Genomic DNA, 9,049 nt, shown 5'->3' on the forward strand with positions numbered 1-9,049 from the left:
TACTGAAATTCTACTAAAGCGTCGCAAACAGTACGTACACGGACCTGTACTTTTATCTTTTAAACATTTGTTTTTGGATTTTGCACTTGCCGCTGCTTTGCGTTTGCTCAAATTTTGCAGACACGTCACATTTTATGGTCCAAATGATTCAGTGTAGTGCCCATTGTTACTTGCCTGGATTGTCAAGAACAACATGCAAAGTTGCCTTTACCTGCACCCCTCACAATAATAAGAGGCATCAAAACAAAATAAATTGCCGCTATGACGTCGCCACCATTTTCGGCACTTGTAGTTTGGTAAAGCGTGACCTTCACTATTGGCTTCCATTACTCTGAGGCATAGGTCAAAGTACTCAGCTACTATTACACTCACTCGTACTCATTTCACAGTGATGAGTGTATGAGTGAGTGACAAAGGAGTGACAGAGGAGCAACAAACAAGTGACAAAGGAGTGACGAAAGCGACTGAATGCTGATGAGTGTGAGTAGAAATGAGTCTAAATGAGTGCATATCCTGAAAAAAAAAAAATGCTGCTGAGTGTTTGATAGTGACTGTGCACCCATCCTGCCGACCTATTCTCTGAGGGAGCCGTTGCAGTGGGGCGTGATGTGGGCACCACAACAAGCACAGACAAAGACAAACCTCTTTTTCACACACTAAACAAGTTTCGGTGGCATGCATTGTACAGAATGATCTCGAGCATAGAGTGCAATCTCGCTGCGAAATTTTAGCAAAACAAAAGCAGCAGCAAGTGCCAAATCTCTTTTCGATGTTTTTGAAATAACGACACATGTCACTGTATGTAAAGTATGTAAACATACTCACATTAAAGTTGCATACGCTCTTGAATAGCATGCTAGTGTGGTGGCACACACTGGCCCCACAATTTGATTTATTTTCAAACTGCGTTACAAGACGTTATTTTATCTTGAAGTTCAGTGACTTTGCTGGTGACATGCCCGAGATACAGCTTCAGCATTTTCAGCAACTTCATCCTCAGAGAGGCAATGACCATCAGCTTCCTGACAAAAGGATTGTGCTGAGAAAACATCATGCGCAAGATAAAACTATTGAGGTCACTGAGGCCACACGTGCAAGCCAGAATTGTGCGTGGCCTCCATCTATAGCCGTGCCCCATATTCCATTCTGATAAGATGTGGTCAAGTGTATACCAGGTTTTTTTTTTATTATTATTCCAAAAGGTCTTATTATAGCTTACCTGCAGCAAATGCCACAATCCGGGAAGTCTGCAGGATTAATTGAAGTGGCACACAGTAACTGCACCATAAATCGCAATGTGATGTCGGCTAATTCCCAGTTTCCCTTAAGTGGCTATTTAGTAATTCACATTAAGACAGGTGTAACAAATTTTGGTATAGAGGCCAAGAAGTAATGAAGGCACAGCTGTTTGGCCGAAATCCTGTGAATAGCCCAAGTTACTGAGAAATAGGTAATCGAATTCTGTGGCAAAATGCATTTATGTTGTGGTAAACACCCATTAAAAACGTTTAAAAAGATGCAGTGCTGATCAGTGTTAACTGGAACAATGTATTTCGCCAGAGGTCTAAAAGTATAGGATTTCTGCTAAATCAATGTGCCTTCATTAGTACTTGGCTTCTATTTTACAGTTAGGATATGTCCCAGAAAGTGAGCAATATAAAAAAAAAGTGATGCTTGTTAGATGACCAATATCCATGGCGATTTATCTTGCAAGCAATGTATGCCTCTCCAAGTAATTAGCCTGACATTACAGATTGTGGTATCTACCACAGGCGAGATTTAATAAGTCAGTTTCCATGGCCACCCATAGAAAACTTTCTTAGAAGTTCTCTATGGCAGCAAATCTAAGTTAATTAGCTATTGCCAGAAATGAAAGAGGGGGTGAGTATATTGTGAAAGATGAGTAAGCAAGTGAAGTAACAAAGCTTTTAATGCCTCTTTGAAAAAGTAAGCAATAAACATTTTGTTTCTGCGTTATGGTGCATTTTATCAGTGCAACAACTAATTATTAGTGGCACTGCCACCTCCCATATTGCTTTCTCTCATAAAGACAATAATACTTTGTTTAATAAAACAGAAGTAACCAAACAAATGGTTACTTCAGGCTTCAGACAATGAAAAATAGCCAACAAAGTGCATGCCAGCGGTGCAGTAGTCACAGCCCCAACACAAAACGAATGTCTCTGGATTAGGTAACAGAGAATTACAGAAGGCTAGTGTTTAAAATTAAATTCTGGGGTTTTACGTGCCAGAACCACCATCTTATTGTGAGGTACACCGTAGTGGGGGGGGGGAGGGGACTCTGGGTTAATTTTGACCACCTGGGGGTTCTTTATTGTGCGCCTAGACCCAGGTACAGCACGAGTGTTTTTGCATTTCGACCCCATCGAAATGCATCCGCCACGGCCCGGAAAGAGCCCGCAAGCTCAGCAGCGCGACAGCATAACCACTAAGCTGCCGTGGTGGGTGCAGGCGAGGCACAAATGATAGCACGCGTGGATGGTGAAATAATTTTAGGACGTATGGCTTATATTGCAATAGTTGGCCAGGCACGTGTGTAGCTCGTCACATTTCCTTCCGGAAATTATCTGAAATATCTGTGCAAGGAGTAAAAGCAAGAACTTATTCTTGGGCTAGGTGTGACGTGTGGACAGTGTCTGTTTCAGCCATCTCCAGGTGTAATTCGCCAGAACATCTTGGTGGGATAACCGGTGCCCATTCATTAGCACAACTATCTGCGTGAAAAAAAAAAAAAAACAACTGCATGGGGATACGTTGACAGGATGAGCACAAACTACTTGTTGGAGTTTTTAATGTTTGCTTTGTGTGAGAATACATACATTGGCGCACTTCATAATGCACTTAGAGACAGAAGGTGAAGGTACGCATTTTAGGCAGCAGCACAATCCAGGAAGGATATCTCAGAGTTGCGCAGCGATATTGAGGTGTCTCTCGCACAGGCACTTTCTCTTTTTCATAATCTGATAAGCCTGTTCTAGTTCTTGTGTGTCCTTACTTTATCCTAGTATCTTGATCGCTGAGGAATTATGTCTATGTGCCCTTGTGGGGTTGTGCTTTTTTTTTTGCGTGTGTGCTGACAAGTATGCTAAAACTGCAGGTGCTTGGCGCATTGCTCCTTTCTTAGGCTGTGATACAACAGGCCACCTCCCTGTAGGCCACCCAATGCATGCCTCGCTCTTATACCTTGCACTAGTGAGCAAAGTAAACTGTGCCATCAATTTGCATGGTTCGAGTCACAAAGTAATGCACTAGACTAAAGGAGTGAAAAACACGGCCACTGGATAAAACTTACATGAGAAAGTTGGGCAAGTTCATATGAAATGCATGGCTGGCCGAACAGCACAAGGAAGATAAAGACGACACTGCTATGTTTTGGTGTTTTGAGGCTGCACATGCCATGGCTTGTCTTGCTTTGATGTGTTGTTTTGTCTTGGTGGTTAAAAAGTGATTTCCATCAGGAGTAATGTTAGTTTCGAGTCCGGGTGTCCTTACTTCTGTCTTCACCTAGCCTACACTGTTGGGCCAACCGTGGATTAAACTTGCAGGGGCAAAGTTGATGAAACTAATCTGCTAAGCAGGGCCATTTTTGAGCGTAGGCAGATTCAAATGGTGCCAGGGAACACAGATAGGTCCATCGGTCTCCTGTGCGCAGCTGTGCTCTATTAAAGTGCACTGCTGGAATGTCCAGGCCCTGCCGATTGTCTCTTGTCGCCCTGGTCCATGCCCAATAGGTAAACAACACGTAAACAAAAGTGTACACAGGTGCATCCCATGCACTCTAGAGTGAATTAACCAAGACTGCCAACTAACCAATTCTGGGGTTGCCAACTGTGCCTAGAAAAAAAATGAAATGTCATCGAGAAGGGGGTTGGGGTTTTTGTATTTTGTGTAACGTACTGCATGCTAAAATGCAAAACAAAACTGAAATAAAATAAAGTGGAGATATTTCAACTACAAACACAGCCCGATAAAAATACTTTACACTCCTTAAAAATTTTAACCCAGTACTTTCAAGTCACGAACGGCACGAGTCTTATCAATGTGACATAGCATTCTCAACAGGAAAATAGCGAGCGCAGCGTTTTCAAGAAAGGAAATGCAAGCAAGGCACGTGACGCTTATTGCTGTGGGAAAAATATACACCCTAAAGGGGGTGCAACTTCTTAAGAGTGCATCTAAAATTTAGTACACTTTTAAAAGCTTCATGATGTTTTCATGGAAAATAATTTACTCATAAAGCACATGTTAGAGCCTACAAACAACATAGAAATATGTATGCGGAAGTCAAGATGACAATTAAACGCATGTTGATCCAAGAAATTAGGAAAAGCTTTATGAATCAGGAATGAACTCATTTGCAACCATTCAGTTGTCTGCTAAGTATATGAATGCTAGCACTTGTGATGCAGCTTGTAAGGTGCTAATTTAGGAAAAATCAGAAAACCAGCCAATGACATGCTGTGTGTGTGTCACATCAACACCAACTAGGCTAGGTGGTGTTGGTCAAACTGGCAGCTGGCACTGTGTGGGAAAAGACCAGAAGTGCTGGTAGAAAACAAGCAAGGTGACAATGCAACCTGCTGACAGTAACAAAAAGGCAAATTGACCATAGACTGAAAGCACTGTATCTATTAGGATGACTGTAGACAAGTACTGCAAGACCCCAAGAAGTACAGCTGGACTTATGAAAGGAAATGTTGCTACTAGTTGTCTATGGCAACCTCTCCTTTGACAAGTTTACCTCCAACTTGCGGATCTTTTGGGGAGTGGTGTGGTTATGCTACAAGAATTCTATGCGAAATTCAAGACACCTACAAGACAAGCGGTACATTGATCACCATTATCAACTAACTGCTCTGTAATGATTGCAGAAAACTTTACGCATCAACTAGCCACACCACTTGACATTAACCACACCTAGCCTAGTTAAGTACATGTAGCTGTCCTCACGGCCTAATGAGCCTTCCTCCTACAGCTGTTGTGCTTCAAGAGCCATGGCCGCTTTCAGACATGAACAGCTGCAAAATGTTTTCCCTTGACACCGTTTATTTACTAATTACACTGGCATATGTAACAACAGCTGCTTGACCATCTTTTGTCATAAAATGAAAGCCCCTTCATAAAAGCGTTTCTAGTTCAAGCTTTTTGCGATAAATTCACAGTGCTCTCTTCCGCCAGTGGGACGAGAATACGGCCCGGTCGATCACTTTCGGTTAAGTTCACGTGACGTAACGTAACCCGTTCGCCGGAACGACCGGTATTCCGTCAGTGCAGACGGGACATGCGGGCAGACGTTCCTTTTGAGCTCTATTCCATCCTGCCTACACCTGCAGCGAACACGCATACCGCAGCAACGTGAGAGCCGGACCCGGACCTTTGTGGGCTTCGTCGTTACAAAATCGTACGTTGAGTCACGTGGCGCACGCGACAACAAAACACTCGATCGCCCCGCGGTGCGCCATACAAAGGCAGAAACGCGGCGGCCGCGAACGTGAAACTGCGGCCTTGCTCGCCTTTCGAGAGCGTTCGACAATGTTCGGCGCTAAGTTCTGCGCCAGACGGCATCGGGAGGTGTCGACCTTCAAAGGGGAAAGCAGCAACCAGATCAAGAGCGCGGCACGCTGCCGTTTTTCGCCAGACCTCGCGAGTACGCGCCGACGGCCTACGTACCATACTGCGCGCTTTAAAGCTATCGGCGAGCCGTCATCAACGTCTGTCCACATAAACTTCGGAACATTTCACGCTCAGAGCCATTATGCAAAGCTCACACGCGCATGCAAGGTACGACGGTGAACCGATCGTCAGTAACGTAAAGTCAGAAGAGAGGCTGACGTTTCAAGTCACAATGCCCTCTGAAAGAGGGTTTTTTAACCTCGCATAATTAACATTACGTATCGCGCCGCAGTATCACCCAGCTGAAGCGAATATCGGGCGTTTACAAGGCACTGAGCGCGCAAAAGCAATAACGCGGTGTCTTGCTACTTTTTAGCCGTGAGCTTTCATCAACCATACGCGTAGTAACATCATAGATTCCTTCTCCACGCCACCGACTTGTCGCGTCAAGCCAGCGCGGTATATCAGACAGACGCAAACACCTGCACGAACGGAAGGAAAAGAACCGTGCTGCGCGACTCTTTCACCCCCCGTTCCCGAAAGAGAAGCAAGAACGTGGTGAAATGTGGACCGAATTAACAGCGCATGGGCGCAGGGTAAAAAAAAAAGGGGGGAGCGATCGTGACCTCGCAGCGGCCAGAACCGAAGACATGCGAGACGGCGATGAGCGCGCTTCGGTATACAGTCGTAGGTGAGCGACTGAAACGCGGGATTAGGGACCGGAGCCGTCTGCATCGTTCTGCACAAGCGACCACAAAGGCCGCAAGCAGTTTCAGATCGGTCCCCGTGTAAAAAGACGCCGAGCAGCTCGTACCTTCCTTCCTCGCGGACCGACGGCTCAGTGGTTTCGCTGCGCTGGTGGCGAGAATAACCGACGCTCTGGTAGCCGAGTGTCCCTCATAGCGCAGCTGAAGTCGACAGATGCTCTTCCGAGTCTCGGGAGACGACGATCACGACGTCTCAAGCGGTGGCTGCTGTGTCGTGAGTCGCCGTGCTGTCCAGCGAGTGTCCTACGGGGCGGCTGGGCTCCGCGCGAAGCCGATCGTCGTCGGCTGTCTGGCCGGATTGAAAAAGAACGAAGGAGCGCTGCTGATGCGGACGCACGCTGGTTCTTCTTCGGCTTTCTTCCTGGAGCCCAGCCAGCGAGCCTGCGGAGTTTTCGCACGGGGTCGCGAAGGTACCACGATAAAAACACGACAAAACCGAAACCTTCCCCCCCTGGCTTACTAGGCCCGACGAGAGTGAATGAAAAACGTTTTACGAAAGGCGCCGCTAGGGTCGCCACATGTTGGCTCACTTGGTGGGTGAAACGAGTGAAACCGGGCGCTGGTGAAACCGCGATATAATAACGTGTTTGGGCCGACTATCATTCGCTTCAATTTTGTCGCGTAATGCTCTTTCATAGTTCTCTTCGTCACGTTCATACTTCTCTGACAGTGATGCGGCAACACGCCGCTCATGGGCGTCTGCTAAACTTGTTCTCTTCGGGAGTTGTTTCGGTTTTCTGGGTGACGCTGCAGAAATTACAAGTATCAACATTTTGTGTGCCTGGACACCGTTCTGAACACCTCTCAACGACGGTCTTCAAGTCATGCACTAGGATCATGCCCAACCTTTTCTTTTATATTAAAAATAAACAAAAAAGCTTTCATAATTGTTTCATTACTCCGTGTACGCCTCTGCACTATGTACATTACTATGTAGGCATCTGTAGTCATAGAAATCCCAATGACATTGCTTTAATTCGCATCTTCCCTACTTTTACGAGAATTCAAGCGCATTTTCTGAAAAACTGGGTGCGTTAATTTGGACAAACATACATGGAACCAATAAAATACGAATGCGGGTTAAAAATTTGCGGACGCGCCTGGATCGAGATAAATAGCCCAGCGGTGTGTTTGCTCCCCATTATAACTGCCCCATTTATTCGATCATTTCCGACAGCCCCATCATTGTTGAATTATTGAAAGTAAGACTTGATTAAACGACTTGTATACGACTGTATTTACCCAGTCTTACCAGCGCCCCAGTGGAATTCCGGTCAATTTTTCCCACTATACTTTTTTCAGATATGTATTACTGAGTTACCGAATATCTTCTCATGTGCGCATTTTTGCTGACGACTGTATAATTTACTGAGTGATTACTAATACACTGACTGACCACGTAAATATTCAAAATGACCTCGACCTTATCAGCAGTTCGTGTAGCACATGGCTAATCTCGCTTAATCCAAATGAATGTAATGTTTTTCAATCGCAATAACTTCAATGCAAACTTTTTGTACTGTAGTTATAACAACCCAGTGTACATAGTATACGTCATTCAAATATCTAGCTATAATCCGACATCAAACCTTTCCTGGGATACACATATAAACAACTGCGGCACCTCCTGGTCTTTGGGCTATTTACGACGGAATCTGCATAAGATGCAGACTAATGTACACACATTAGCATATCTAACATTTGTTTGTCCTAAGGTTGAATTTGTTTCTTCAGTATATATGGTCCCCTCATTAGATTTATTTAACCACTACGCTAGAATCAGTTCAGAAATTAGCCACTCGATTCATCTCACGATATTACAACTACAACACAAGCATAATGCAAATTAAAAACCATTTATCAATTCCTTCTTTGAACACTCATTGTGACGTAGCATTTTTATCACTGTTTCACAGATACGTTCACGGACCAAGGTCATCACTAATAACTTTGCAAGTCTCTCCATTCACGTCACTCATTTCTTTCACGCGTGTCTATGGTAATTAAAGAGATGCTTTTAACTTGTACCTGCATTTCCACGTCTCATCCACTTGCAGAATGAGCTTACCGATATCCTGGAAGCAGAAGCTAACAAAGAAAAATGTAATCATGACATACATATTTTTTCCTTTAACTCCTTGTTTGCTTTGCTTCTTTTCTGCATTTTTTCTCTTGCCCACAGGTTTTTCAACTTAGCATAAACTTGATTCTTCATTATTATACACAAAGTGTTCTATAATGATTTGTACAATTGTATGCTCCTTATGTAAAATTTTGAAGCTTCCCTTACTCAATGCCCTATTCTTCAGGCCTGTAAGGCATGCTGAGAAATTCACAGGGTCTCTTGTTGTTATCCCCAAGACGACTTGAAAGCGAAAGTCCATGTGCCGATGCAATAAAGACAGACGCATGATGTACACATCACCCTTAATTCGCAGTCTTCCCTCTTAATTTTAAAGGTTCAAGGTTTGACTCCTACCTATAGTAGTGGATTTGAGTGCCTTATCTCTATCTGAATTAATGTCGCCTTCATAAACACCAAAGGTCGGGGGTTCAACTCCCACCGAAGGGCAAAGGCTCGTGGCCTTTTTGTACCTTTCATGTCATCGATGCATTTTCGCACAAGGTCAAGTGACTAAAGAGACACA

The 9,049-nt window shown here is 44.4% G+C and overlaps 1 protein-coding gene across 1 annotated transcript in view; it reads right to left on the bottom strand.

Moving 5' to 3' along the window:
* Positions 1-6,875, bottom strand: part of LOC135908938 (protein zyg-11 homolog B-like) — a 68,142-nt gene extending 61,267 nt beyond the window's left edge. Inside the window, exon 1 of the mRNA XM_065440804.2 lies at positions 6,449-6,875. The gene's annotated coding sequence lies outside the window, so the exon portion shown is untranslated. The remainder of the gene's footprint in view (positions 1-6,448) is intronic.
* Positions 6,876-9,049: the final 2,174 nt, after the last annotated feature.

This window comes from Dermacentor albipictus, chromosome 9, assembly GCF_038994185.2.
Source record: "Dermacentor albipictus isolate Rhodes 1998 colony chromosome 9, USDA_Dalb.pri_finalv2, whole genome shotgun sequence".
Taxonomy (NCBI): domain Eukaryota; kingdom Metazoa; phylum Arthropoda; class Arachnida; order Ixodida; family Ixodidae; genus Dermacentor; species Dermacentor albipictus.